This window comes from Tursiops truncatus, chromosome 4 (assembly GCF_011762595.2).
Source record: "Tursiops truncatus isolate mTurTru1 chromosome 4, mTurTru1.mat.Y, whole genome shotgun sequence".
NCBI lineage: Eukaryota > Metazoa > Chordata > Mammalia > Artiodactyla > Delphinidae > Tursiops > Tursiops truncatus.
In genome coordinates this window covers 42,173,414-42,188,754 of record NC_047037.1, presented here as the reverse complement: position 1 = coordinate 42,188,754, position 15,341 = coordinate 42,173,414, and the positions used below count along the sequence as shown (strand labels likewise).

The 15,341-nt window shown below is 33.4% G+C and overlaps 1 long non-coding RNA gene across 1 annotated transcript in view; it reads left to right on the top strand.

Annotated features, from left to right (window-relative positions):
- Positions 1–1,889: 1,889 nt before the first annotated feature.
- Positions 1,890–15,341, top strand: part of LOC141278462 (uncharacterized) — a 28,356-nt gene continuing 14,904 nt past the window's right edge. Inside the window, exon 1 of the long non-coding RNA XR_012331217.1 lies at positions 1,890–2,001. This is a non-coding gene — a long non-coding RNA (uncharacterized lncRNA). The remainder of the gene's footprint in view (positions 2,002–15,341) is intronic.

The window sequence follows — 15,341 nt, the reverse complement described above, 5'->3', positions numbered from 1 at the left end:
AGTACCATAAATGTGAATTTGTGACGATGATTTTAAAATATCATCTGGTAATCCTTCCTGAAAGTACACAATCTTTCTACTATAAAAAATATAATAATATTTACTCAAAAATTTATTCTTAGAGTCACAGGGCTATACTGGAACCCTGAGATGCTGTCAAGTCCACTTTGTAACCTTCAGGCAAGACCACATTTAAACTTCTGTTGATGATGAAAATCTCTTTCCTTGTAAAAGATATCCTTCCTTGGGTAGCCCATTTTTATGTTTAACATTCTTAACTGTGAAGAAACCCTTAATTAAGTTTATACCCTCCATGCTGCAGTTTAATCCCTTTTCTTTTCTTCCATTTTAGATAATGAAATAAAAATAGTTTGTCACTATCTATTGAATGATATTCCTATATAGACTAGAAATCTTATTATATGACTCAGCCTCATTTTTTTCTTTTTATATATATATATTTGATTTTGAATCTTACTCTGCTATAATCTCTTCAAATTATGCCTAGTCTCAAACAGAGCATTGTAGTCACAATGTGGCTGACTCTGACTATAGTGTAAGGAGAACTTACACCTCTTATCTGTTATGTTTTCTGGGTTTTTTTAGTAAAAAGTGAAAGATTTATGTAATCTGAAGAGAAACCAGAGTATATTGTGTTATATGTTTATAAAGTGACTCTACATTTCTGATTCACTAGTTTATTTTTGTCCACTAGTTACCAGAGATTTTTTTCCTGTTCTATGATATTTAGATATGTAAGCTAATTCTCATAGAAAGCCAGTTATTTAATGCAATAGCACTAGGAATTCTAGAATGGTGCTGATATTGTACCTCAACCTGCTAGTCCCTGAACAAGTGATTAATAATAACATTATAATGATAACCACTATTTACTGAGTACTTAACACGTGCTACTACAAATTTCAAATTATATAACTGAAATAACACGGGAACTTTTATTAATGCAAGATGTTATAGAATGAGAGTGGAGGCAGGATAGAATTGACTGATGACAGAGCAACTTTGTTGGAAGATTAAAGGTGATTCAAGAGGGTCTATTTCATTTTGACTGAGGGATGTAGGATTTCTTGAGTTTCGCAGTCAATGGAAAAATAGTTTTAGGAGAAAAGTGATTTCAAAATGAAGTTATAAATCTAAGGTGTGATATAATCCTGCCCCCAAATAGGATAGTTGCCACTGCAGGCCTGACCTAGTACCCAGGTGCACAATGCAGCAGATCATAGATATGAAAATTTTTTCATCTGGTTGAGGATCTAGCATCAGTGTAGGTCAAGTAAGAGGTAGAACTGAGAGAGGTTACAGAGACAGTAGTTGGTAAGCTTGATCCAAGTAGTGCTGCAAGCATAGGGTAGCGGAGAATCAGAACAAATACGTTATCTACTACCAGTTACCTACCGTCATAGTTTTGTAAGTAACTGATTATAATTAAACATAGAGGTCTGGAGATAATGACTTTTCAGTGAGAATCTGTGGAGTTTGGTTCCATGGATATAGGAACAGGAAGATCTAATTACACTATATTTCCATTATTCTTCTTTGCAAACAGGATCGCTCATGTAGAAATAATTATTATAAATAGATCATAGAATATCAGAACAGAAAAGATTCTTAAAATAATCTAGTGAAGAACTCAGAGAAAGGAATGAAAACAAACATTTTCAGGTTTAAGGGCAACTACTTAACTTTGGCATCTATGGCAAAAGCAAACGCAATGCGTAAACAAATGTGTGTGACTGTATTCCAGTAAAAGTTAATTACAAAAACAGGTGGCAAGCCGTATTTGGGCAAAGGTAGTGGTTTTCTGATCCCTGATCTAGTCTAACTCTGTTATTTTTTGATTAGGAAAAGAAGCCCAAGTGTGATGACATCAAATAAATGCCAAATAGCTGGAATCTGCACAGCTATAAATAAAATCCAAACCTTTAGAATCCTAGATAGATAACGGACCTCATCACTCATCATAAATAAATCCTATAACAGGTAACATCAATGTTTTATGAGAATAATTATAAATATTTTTGGTTGAAATAATAATCCTAATAAATAATTATTGTTTTCTATATAACAGGAATTTTAGTAACTGCTTTGTTAAAATTACTTCAGTGAATCCCCACTAATCATCGTTATGAAGATGGCATATAATTATCCTTATTATGTAGATGAGAAATGAGAGTGAGACAGGAACAGGCTCAGTAAATTATCCAAGGTCATACCTCAAGTAAGTGGTGGAGATAGATTTGACCCCAGACAAATGTATTAATAATTTGGAGATTAAATTTTAATATGTATAGTCTCTTCAGTATTGATACTCTAGATTAGAGGTAAAATTGAAAAAAATCAATTATAAAATGTTAAGAAGAAATATTTAAGGCATGCATAAACAGTGTTGGTAAATGGGTTATGAATATATATGGATTAGATATTTTCATAACAAAATTTATAAGAAAATATATAATTAATTTTAAAGTAATGAAGATGAATTTTTCTACAAAAATATAAATTACTTAGCCTACCATGAGGATTCTCACACACACATGTATATAATATATACATAAACATATATATATATACTTCAGATATTTTATATGTTATCTAAAGAAGGGGGATAGATCTGAAACAAGTTTGAAATTTTAGAAACAGTTAAAATCTACTAAAAAAATAATATGCAAACACCAATTCAGATATCTTTTAAAGATTTTTTATAGCACATTCAAAGAAGATGATATAATCTATAACTTTTACAAACTCTTCTCAAGAACAGAAAAAGATGGGAATATTTCACTCTCAATCATTTTATTAGGCTGGTATACTTTTGTTACTAAAATCAAGATACAGACAGTAAAAGAAGGAATATTTTAAATAAATCTCACTTATAAACATAGATGTAATAATCCTAAATAAGATATTATCAGACTAAATCCATCCGTTAAAAAAATACCTCGTGAATATGTAAGTATTATCTCAGGAATGAAAAACTGATTCAATCTCAAGAAGTCAATTAAAGTAATTATTGTATTAACAGATTATAATGCACTTATTATTGATTAAAAATCAGACATGAATCCTCAAGAATGATACAGAAAAGATTCTTAATACAATTCAACACCTACTTATAGCAATAACTTAGCAATTTTATTTTTTGATATTTTATTATACTAATTTAGCTTAATTCTGTTAGCAAAATATATAGTTTATCTTTAAAGGAAATAAAGTTGATAAAATGAAAGCATATTTTTTTTTCTAAAATGAGAACCACAGATCGTTGTACTTTTACTACACTGGGGTCACAGATTTATTCTTACCTAGTTCAATAATTTTATTTGAAATCAGAGTCATGGTTTTATTAATGATAGTAATAATGATAGTAATACTGGTTTTACCATAGTTCATGAATTTTTTTATAGTGCAATCAATGGTTAACAAAAAAGTTGTACTTTCAATTTGTGTCCTTGTTTTGGTCCTCTTCAAGCTTTTGTCTCTCTGCATATCTCCCTGTTGGTGCATTACTTCAGTTGAAAAAGGAGTATATTAACAAACAAACACCTCCTGCTCACCCCCAAGTCCTGAAAAGAAAAAAATATATATAGCGACAAATAATCATTGAGAGGCTACAGTGTGCCAAGTATTGTGCTAATGACACAAAAGTTCTAACTTTCAGTCTCCCTTGCACATTTTAAATTATTTTTATAGATGATGAAGTACACTGATAATGAAAGGAAAACAGAATCCAAACCCCGAACTGTCAGCAGCCAGCAGTTAAGGGGTTGGTGAAATAGTGTGAACAAAAAATGTGGTAAACATTGTATCAGACCTGGTGGGAAAGTGCTACCAAGGATAGGCGTTGGTATTTGTACAAACATTTATTTGACATAAATACATCACATGTCTCATTGCTGATGTGTAACTTAAATATTTCCCTTCATCTAGTGATATTCAATATCTTTTTCTCTGATTCAATGTTCTTAAAAGAAAGAACAGGTTACAAGGTTTGGAGAATCTAATAATTTAAAAACTCCTTAAGAAGGAGCACCTACTCTGGTACAAAATATGTTTAGCTTTAATACCTATTCACAGGAAAGATAAATAATTCACTGATAATAAAAATGTCTTTTTTAATTTATGGAAATATGCTGAATATTCAATCATTTTCACTTGCACATCTCAAGGAGATGTGAGGAAAGTTTTATTAGTACCAAACAATAAATCTGCTGGCTACTCCTTCATAACCAAGAAATCATTGTTTCTACTGCCCAGAGTGAGACTGAATCTTTTGAGCAGTTTTCCTATGTACAGTGACATTCAGCACAGTATCTGTTTTCAGTTTTTGTAGAAATGGCATAGTTGTCTAATAGATTACATTGAGAGTATCTCACATTCCACTCCTTTTACTGACAATCTCTTATTATCAATGATCATTTCTTTTGGAAAGAAACAAAATTCATTGTCAGAACAATAAAGAAAACTCAAAGCATAAATAAAAATGAAAGTGACTAAATTTTAAAACAAACGTGCTAAGTAAGTACTTAAAGAGAGTAACAGCTCATTAAAGGATGCCTGTAAAATTGGTCCGGAAGTTTTAGCAATTCTTCTTTTGATATCAGTTTTAAAGAGAATTTAATATCTTTATGATGTATAAACAATCTTTAAAAGTATTTTGTTTTTTCAAAAAGCATCTAATTATTGTTTGTTTTTAAAACTACTAACTATTGGTTCTAAATGTGTAATCTATCTTGTGGTTCAAAAGGTAAATTTGAAAAACTATTTTGCATATAATTACAATGCTGTAATTGGTGAAATAAGTTTATATCCTCCGAAGATAACTGCCTTGAAGAATATGGTACTCATTTTGAAATCATTGTTGTAGTCTGATTTTTTTACATTTATTTACCACATAGTGATAATTCATGAATTTCATCTGATTAAATATAAAATAGAATCCTCAGTGGAAAAAAAAAAGTGAGGCTAAAAGAGCTAATAAGTTCATGCTCAAGTTTTATGCTTTTAAAAAAATTGCACAATAAATTCCTTTTATGAAAAATACTCAAAAATAGTTTGAAATCAGTTTCAGCATCTCTAAAATGTGTGCTAAATATTTTGTGTTAAATGAATTCATTTTAATCTCACCAATAAAATGAAGCACTTTCCAAGGAAGAAAGTTTTATTAATATATCTTCTAAAATGAAACACATTAAAATTCCACACATCCTGTGTCATCTTTAGAATGAAATTATTTTTGCACCTTCGCATCATGTAGTTACTTTTTTTTTTAAATTTATTCATTTATTTTTGGCTGTGTTGGGTCTTCATTGCTGTGCGCAGCCTTTCTCTAGTTGCGGTGAACGGGGGCTACTCTTTGTTGCGGTGCCGTGGCCTTCTCATTACAGTGGCTTCTAGTTGCTGAGCATGGGCTCTAGGTGCACAGGCTTCAGTAGTTGTGGCTTACGGGCTCTAGAGCACAGGCTTAGTAGTTGTGGTGCATGGGCTTAGTTGCTCCTCGCCATGTGGGATATTCCCGGACCAGGGCTTGAACCTGTGTCCCCTATATTGGCAGGCGGACTCTTAACCACTGTGCCACCAGGTAAGCACTACATCATGTAGTTACTTCAAACAGCTTACAAAAATAATATGTCAGGCTTCTCTCCAATTACTTCCAAGTCCTCTTGGGACTTAAAAAAACAAAAAAAACCAACCATGTTTTCAAAAGTTACTTCCCAATTGGGCTTTAATTTTTTGATGATGAAAAAGTAAAGCATACTGCACTGAAAGTAACTGAATTTCATTATATAAAATGAAATTAATATATTAGGATGGAGACAATGGCATATATAAACCTGTTGACAAATTAATATTTTAAAAATGGGTGCTTTCATACTGTTGTAGTTGAGATTTTCAGTTGAAATATTGAAGTAGTAAGTGCAAATTAACATGTGTTATAGAATAGATTGTCTCTAAACTTAAACAGAAATAAGAAGGAAAATTTCAATAAAATAAAATAGTCAGTGAATCTAAAATCTCTCTTATTTCAACGTTAGCCATACACTAGTTCTAAAGAAGAAATACATTGCAATGACACCAACAGACTCATTGATGATATAAATGAATATTCCTCTATGACAAAAATGAAAAATATTCCACCTGGTGTTTTGGCCATTTTACTTGCCAATGCAATCAAATAGAATAACTGGTTTTCACTAATCTTTACTAGTAAATGTCATGGCCAATATACTCGGAACCACGTGTGTGCTTGCCACTCAGCCACCTTCAGAAATTGTATAAAAACCATGGTACTTCAAATTAATATATTTCTACCCTCCGCTGGTTGAAAACTGGGATTCATCAATTTGAAGTTTCCTAAACGTGTGACATTTGGATAATTATGTAGAGGCTAGACAGTCCATTTTAAATAATTGAAGTGGATATTCAATGCCCTCTCTTCCTCTTGCAGAGGAGAACCACTTCTATTCCTTTACCTACAAAGGACTGGCCAGATTCCAATGGTTATAGTTCAGGAATGGCAACCACATGGTCTGCACCAGTTTTATTGCTCACTCCTGCACCCATAGAAGGTATATTTATCAATGACAGCACTCTGCTCTGTCCGAATAGACCTAATGTCCTTTTACTGCACCAGGGTCTCATTCAAGATACAGTGTTGGGCTTCCCTGGTGGCGCAGTGGTTGAGAGTCCGCCTGCCGATGCGGGGGACACGGGTTCGTGCCTCCGCCCGGGAGGATCCCACATGCCGCGGAGCGGCTAGGCCGGTGAGCCTGTGCGTCCAGAGCCTGTGCTCTGCAACGGGAGAGGCTACAACAGTGAGAGGCCCGCGAACCGCAAGAAAAAAAAAAAAGATACAGTGTTACATTTGGTTGTCATGTCTCTATAGTCTCTATTTATCTGTGTTGGTTCTCACTCTTATATGCAGCTTTTGGTGGTTTTTTTTGCTTGTTTTTTGTTTGTTTGTTTGGGTTTATTTGTTTTCTGCTTTTAGTCTAACAGACTCATTTCCAGAGTTACTTAAGCCAACTCTTGTCTCCCACTCCTTAAATTAGGTAGTTTTATTCATTTGTAAAACAATTAGATATTTTTGTTTTCAAATACTGCATTATATCTTGGGCCCCCTGGCCACCGAAAATTTTTTTTAATTTGCATACTTTAAGGTTCACTGTGTGTTGTAAAGTTCTATAGTTTTGGACAAATGCATAATTCGATGTATCCACCATTATAGTATCATAGAAAATAATTTCACCAACTTGAAAATCCCCTGTGCTTAACTATTTTTCCTGCTCCCTCTCCTCTGAACTCCTAGCAACCACTGATCTTTTTCCTGCTTCTATAAATTTGCCTTTTCCAGATGTCATATAATAGAAATTACATAGTATGTAGACTTTCAGCCTGGCTATTTTCATTAGCAATATGCATTTAAGTTTCCTCTATATCTTTCTATGGTTTAATAGCTCATTTAAGAAAAAATCACTATATAATATTCCGTTGTATGCATGCACCACAATTTGTTCATCTGTTCACCTTTTTAAGGATATTTTGTTGCTTCCAGTTTGGGACAATTATGAATAAAGTTGCTACTCTTGCGCAGGTTTTTGTGTGAATGTAAATTTGGTAGAATTCACCAGTGAAAATGTCTGGGCCTGGTGCTTTCTTTGTTGGAAGGTTCTTAATTATTGATTCAACTTTAATATAGATTATATGCCTATTCAATTTTAATATAGATTATATGCCTATTTAGTGAATCCGTTTTCCTTGTGTGAGTTTTTGTAGTTCATGTTTTCTAAAAAAAATTGGTTCATTTCATCTAAGTTATTTAATTTGAGGTATTTCTCTCTTATCCTTTCAATGTCCATAGGCTCGGTAATGATAAACTCTCTTTCACTTTGGCTATTAATAGTTAGTTAATATTTTCTCTTGGTTTGCTTGGGTGGAGCTTATTAATTTTATCTCAAATAACCACCTTTTGGTTTCATTGATTTTCTCTATCGTTTTCCATTTTCAATTTATTTGATTTCTAACTTTATTACTTTTCTTCTGCTTGCCTTAGACTTAAATTGATCTTGTTTCTTTAGTTTGTAAAGATGTAAGCTTATATTATTCATTTTATATCTTGCTTACTTTCTAATATGGGCATTTTATGTTCTAAATTTCCATCTAAACCCTACTTAGCTGTATCACCTAAGGTTTAATCAGTTATATTTTCATTTTTATATCAAAATATTTTAAAATTTCTTTTGAAATTTATTCACTGACCCATATATTATTTAGAAGTGTGTTGTTTAATCTCAAAATATGTGGGGATTTTCCAATGACCTTTCTGTTATTGATTTCTACCTTAATTCCATTTTTGTCTGAATTCCATAGCTTTAGATTGTCAAGGTATATATTATGACCAAGAATGTGGTGTATCCTGGTAAATGTCCCATTCCCATGTCAGCTTGAAAAGCATATGTATTCTACTGTTGTAGGATGGAGTAGTCTGTAAATGTCAATAAGATCAAATTGATTGAAAGTTCTGTTCAGGTCAACTATATTCGTTTTGATTTTCTTCCTGAAGGAAAAGTGTTCAACTCGCCTACTATAATAGATTTGTCTATGCTTTTACAGGTTTATCAGTTTTTCCTCAAATATTTTGATATTGTTGTTAGGTCCATACATATTTTAAATTTTTATGTCTTGTAGAATTGACCCTTTTTCATTAGACAATATTTCCTTTTTAGTTTCCCTATTCTGGAGTGTTCTTTCTTTGAAATTAATATAGCTAGTAAAGCTCTCTTCTGATTAGTGTGAGCAAAGTATGTCTTTCTCTGTCACTTTCCTTTTAATCTGTCTAACTCTTTATATTTAAAGTTGTTTTCATATATACAACATATAGTTGGATCCTGCTTGCTTTTTTTCCTCCCACTGAATGAGAGGATAGTAAACTTGAAATAGCAAGTACAGAGATGTATTTGGAGACATGTTACTGCAAAGGAGAACAAAGAAATGTGGGAGCATATAAAATGAAATGGGGTAAAAATAATTTATTAGAATTTTTTTCACGGGGTAAATGACAGAATATCAGCCAGGATTGTCTAAATATGCTATGGTTAAAAAATAGTTTTACTGTCTCTGTGACTAAACCCAGCTAACATTTATTTCATGCTCATGCAAAGTATGCTTTGATTTTTCATTTTTCCAGAATGATTGAGGTTCAGCATATCAAAAATCATCAGTCTTGCGATAGCTCCATATCAACAAAATGGTTTAGGTATCCCTACAGCAGGTAAAGGGAGCATAATAAATCATTCACTCCCTCTCATCACTGGGGATGATTCAAATTCACTTCATTAAAGAGATTGTATGGAAGGCAAATAAGCACATGAGTAGATGTTCACATCATTAGCCATTAGGGAAATCAAATTAAAATTATGATGAGATCTCACTATATACAACTGTATTAGTCAGGTGGACTGCCATAACAAAATACCATAGACTAGGTGGCTTAAACAACATAACGTTATTTTCTCACAATTTTGAAGGTTAGTAGTTCTAGATCAAGGTGTTGGACAATTTGGTTTCTGGTGAGAGCTCTCTTCCTGGCTTACAGATGGCCATATTCTCATTGCATTCTCACATGGCTTTTCCTCTGGCACTCATGGAGAAAGAAAGAAATTTCTGGTAAATCTTCCTTTTCTTATAAGGGCACCAGTTCTATCTGGATAAGAGCCCTGCATTTATGACCTCATTTAACCTCAGTATTCCCTTAAAGGTCCTATCTCCAAAACAGTCATATTGGGAGTTAGGGCTTCAATATATACATTTTAAGGGGATACAATTCAGTCTAAAACCATTAACTAGTAAAATGGCTAAAATGAAAATACTGATAATATCTGGATGTTACTAAAAGTGCAAAGAATCTGTAATTCTCAAATATTTCACATGGGAATGCAAAATGTTGCATTCACTCTGAAAAACATTTGATAGTATCAAATAAATTAAACATTTTACTATATGACACAGATGTCCAATTCCTAAATTTTCACCCTAGAAAAACTTATACTCATTTATTAAATTTTATAGGAAAATGTTTATAGGAGCTCTATTTATAATCACGAAAACCTTGAAACAAAAATATTGTTCACTGGATGAATGGATGAAGAAATTGTCGTATATCATTCAAAGGAATACTACTGTGGTGGTTAATTTTATGTGTCAACCTTACTGTGTCATGGGGTACCCAGATATTTAGCTAAACATTATTTTTTGGAGCATCTGTGAGAGTGTTTACATATGAGAGATTAACATTTGAATTGGTGGACTCAGTAAAACATATTGCGTTACCCTTGAGGAATTATATGATTTGATATGATTATATATGTGTGTGGAGTGTGTGTGTGTATATATATGTATATATCCTATTGATTCTATTTCTCTGGAGAACCCTGACTAATATAACTACTCAGTATCTCAGTAATAATATAAAAAATACTGATAAAAGCATTAACAGAGGATGAATCAAATCCATTATGTTCAGTGAAATGAACCAGGTCCAGAGGTTACCTATTATGTGATTCCATTTACATAGTATTCTCAAAAACAAAACTGAAGTGTTAGAAAACAAATCAGTGGTTGCCAAGTATTTGGGTGAGGGTCAGTGTGACTGTTAATAGAAAGCACGAGGGAGCTTTTTGAGTAATGAACTGTTCTGTATCTTGCTTGTAGGTACATAAATCTATACATATTTTAAAACTCATAAAACTGTACACTGAAAAAATTAAATTCACTCTATATTAGTTTATAAAATAAAATTTTAAGACATAAAATGAGTAAATTTTAATGAACCTTTTGTATTGATACAGAGAATAGGCAAAAATCATTTCAAAATCATAGAAATACTGTGCCCATAAGTGGATTCCAACAGATAAATGTATGTAGGAATGTTATGTATGGTACAGATGACATTTCAATCCAGTGAATAAATATATGATACATTTAGTAAATAGTAATAACACAAGTAGTTAGCCATGTCAAAGAAATTCATACTGCATATAAAAATATTTTTATTGAATTAAATATAAATGTAAAAAATGCTCACAAAATTAAAAATAATAACTTAGAAGAATATTTTGGAGATTTTCACTGTTATCAATTCTCTCCTCTTATTGATAGGACCTCTAAGTTTTAGCTAGGCACTTTTATGGTCACCTAAACAAAGACAACTTTCCCCAGGCCCTCTTGCAGCTAAGTCTGTCAAATGATTAAATTCACTCCAACAGGATTTAAGTGGAAATATTACATGTCTCTTCTAGGAAGCATCCATTAATGAGTGGATAGACCCTTCTTTCCATGCTATTTCCTCATATCTGTAATGTGTACATGATTACTGCAGTATAAACACCATGGGTAAGAAAGTGATATCCAATTGTTGAAGACATAGAATAACAAGATAGACTCTTAATGCTTGAGAATTTTGGAGCTTCCTTGCCAGCCTTGAATTGGTAACTTCCAGAATACATTTACATGAGAGAGAGGTAGCTTTCTATCTCTTTTGAATCATTGCCATTTTAGAGTTTCTAGTACTTGAAGCTTGGAACTTGAATCCTAACCAAAAGGGACACCTGGGTATACTAAAATAAAAAGGACCTTTTTAATCAAAATCAAAATAACCAGAAACTGTACAAGAAAATATATGTACATACATAAAAATGAAAAATATTGCACATAATATTTTTATATGAAAACTCTTAAAACTGGATTTAAAAAAGTAAGGGGAGAAGGGGCAAAAACAGGTTATCAGAATTAAGTTTTGATCTCCTTTCTTTGAATCAATGTATTCACAGGAAATCCAAGCAAAGAATGAATTGCTTCCTTCTGGAAGGGATTCCAGGAAGGGGGTGGGGTATTATTTTAGAAGTATGTTATTCCTATTTCTCAGCTACATACCATCAAGTCATAAATTGACTTTCACATGGTAGTCCTTAGTAGGTCAGGAACTTATTTGATAACCCAGCAACTCTCAAGAATAGTCCTATGTGTTTGCTTTTTAGTTGGGTGTAAAGTAGGCTTTACTTCCAAGATAACCCATAAAATACACAAATGTATTTTTTTAATGTAATATAACATAATGGGGGAAAGTAACTTCACAAAGAAAAATAAGGTATTCCTTCTAGAAAAAGGAGAAATGAATGATGGGTAGACAAAATATTGCCAAAAATCTTGGCTGTCTGTGCACCAATGCCAAACAAAAATATGGAGACAGAGATTTTGGAGGAAAAGAGAGGTGGCTTTATTCCTTTGCCAGGCAAAAGTGAAGACACAGCAGGCTAGCTCCTCAAGAACTGTGCCCCCCTCCGTGGGGAATTGAGAGAGGTTATATAGCTGGGGCTCATGGTCTATGGTAGGTGATAAGGCTCAAAGTAATGAAGGTCTTGTATTCTTCTTCCTGCATTATTTCAAAACAGTCACAGCTGGCGTCAGACAGCCTAGTAATTGTGTCCGTTTGTCTCCGGGTTATTGGCCTGCGATTTTCTTTCTGAAATGCAGATGCTACAAGGGGTGATTTGCTACAAGGGAGTGCAGGATATAATTCACATAGTGTTAAGGAGTGATAGGTTAACTTTGTGAAGTACAAATCTAGTTACAGACACTACAGATTAGTAACAGTTAGAACTAGGAGTGATTAACTCTGTCAGGCCAGTTTATGCTTCTTCTTTAGCCTGTTCCCTGTTCCCTTATTTTCTTTGTTTATCAGAAAAGTCTCATTTCTATTTTTGCTGCTACAAATTCCCCACTGCTTGTTCCTTCCTTCCATTTCAGTGGAGAAAGCATCATTCTTGTCTGGCTGAGGACAAAGTTTAGTTTTATTTCATTTGACAAATACCAACTGTCTGGCCTGCGGGCCCATCTATCTCCTACTTCAAAAATGGTAACTGTCTACTTCAAAGTCGACTTTGAACTGTAATTGTTTGACTTTTCAATTTTTAGGTAGTTTGTTTAAAATGAGATGCTGATAAATATGTTAGAATTATCACATGAGCTAGACAATTTATTCTCATTGATCATGGACAACAGTGCTTTTAGCTATACAATTGCCATTAAGGAGAATAAAATAGGAAAATGCCATCACTGCTTACATATATTACAAATTTTGTTTTATGTTTTCCCATAGACTCTCTATCTGTATTTATAAATTCTACTACCACACTTTAGGAAACTTACCTATGTCTATTTTCAGGGTTTAGGGTCAGACCACTCAAGTTTGCTATTGCTCCCTGTATATCCCCTGCTCAACCAGTGTCTCCTTCACCTACATCCTACTCACATGATCGATCTTCCTACATAATTCTTCCCCCAGGCCCCAGCTGGTGATTGTTCTTATCGAAGGGGCGGTGATGGGGCGTGCCCCTCCGCTAGTTTTCCTAGTAACCAATGAGCCAACCTGATGTGAATTCCCCTTACAGCTGGTAATTTCCCCTTCCCCTAGGAGCCAAGACTGCTGCCACATCCTGCCCACAGCACACAGTGGGGTGGCGCTCTAAGACTGCTTCAGGTGTGTAAGGTCCCCCCTATCCATTAAACCATTGATGTGTCTGTTGGTGACTCTGGGCTCTTTCTTTGGTCTTAAAACTGGGCAAGTGCAGGCCTTGTAGGCCTGCAGGGTGCAGCCCAACACAGGGGTATTCTAAACTTTATTTCCTTTAATATTGCATTTTTCTATAGCTAACATTTTCCATTCTCCAGCTAAACACATCTTTAATTTCTTGTTACTGCAGATCTATTTCATTAGACACATTTATCTCCAGTGAAAAGTTAGACCACTTAGCCTGTCCTTTTATATCATACTTAAAATCTTAAAGTAAACAAAATTAAGTTTGTTTATGTCTCTAAAGATAGGTTTTATTATATTTTTAGTAAATTGTATACCGTCCATAAAAAAATAAAAAGTGATAAAAGGGAATTATGCTTGTTTGCAGAATGTTGTTCTCAATTATTTTTACTTTCTTTAAAGAATAACATAACATTTTTTCTTTCACTTAAATTGCATCATTCTGTATATTATATATAATATACATTTATATATATATATATATATATATATATATATATATATATCCCTAAATAAAGATTGAGAGAGAGAGAGAAATATAGTTTGAGAGAAAAAAATATTTGTATAGATACAGACACACACACTTTTTTTCGCTCTCAAAATCCCTCGCATGGAGTGAGCTTTGAGAGGTTCTGGGGTCAGATGCTTGTGTACTCATTGACAGAGACGATAATGATGCTCCTGACAGCACTGAGGTACTGCATGCTGTATGACAACTGGCTTGAAAAGGGATCACTGAAGGTGATAATAATGAGGACCAGCAGGAGGACATATTTCAGACTGAGAAGCTGGGAGAGTATTATCAGTCTGATGGAACAGGCTGAGCTCTGGATCCATGTACATGTCATTCTTTTATTGAGAATCCTGCTGAAGTAGATACCCTGTTCCCTAATACAGGCTTTTTGCAACAGCTAAAGAGGCTGCAAAATATTCTTCATGCAAGAGCAAGTCTGGAGAATGATAAAGTCCCCAAGTAAGGAGAATTTTTTTAAAAAGCAAGAGACTTGAGAAATCATCGTAAGATTTTAAATTTATTATAAAACTACGCAAGTTATGCTACATTTTACTGTTTATTAACACAAAAATATCGGTTTTCTATCTACAATCAGTTCTTCTAAAACATAGGATATAAGGTCATTGTTACATTTTAATTATCAGGTTTACCAGTTCTACTAATAACGTTATGCCCAGCATGCAATTTGCAGTGGAGTCCTGGATTCCACAAAGGGATTTTCAAAAGAGGCTTGGGACTAGTTTTATATCCTACAATTCCCTCAATCTAGGTGCTAGCTAACACAGATGAACTGTTATGTAATACCATATCCCTGAAGGGCTAGTTTGGAAATACAAGGACTCACACTAATCTTGTAACTGAATTTTTAGAAATCACAAGTATAGAAGAAGCAGACAAGAAAATGTCCCGGTTTTGGTATGTAGGAATGCATTCTGGGTATAATTCTAAGTGATTTTGATTAAGTACTCAAGGCACACTCTTCCTTGAAATGGTTACATAGTTGATCCTAAATGCCTTGGCAGGGACATAATTTTGTATGGCTTCTAGCGGAAAGTTGATCAGGCTTTCGTTGGGCTCTCCAATTTTTACCAGCATTGTGTCAGACCCTGAGTAGGTGGTGATTTGGGGAGCATCATTTCCTAATTAATCACTATGGTGATCAATATAAAAGAAGAGATTATGAATTTTGATCACATAAACATTTCCATTAAGTTC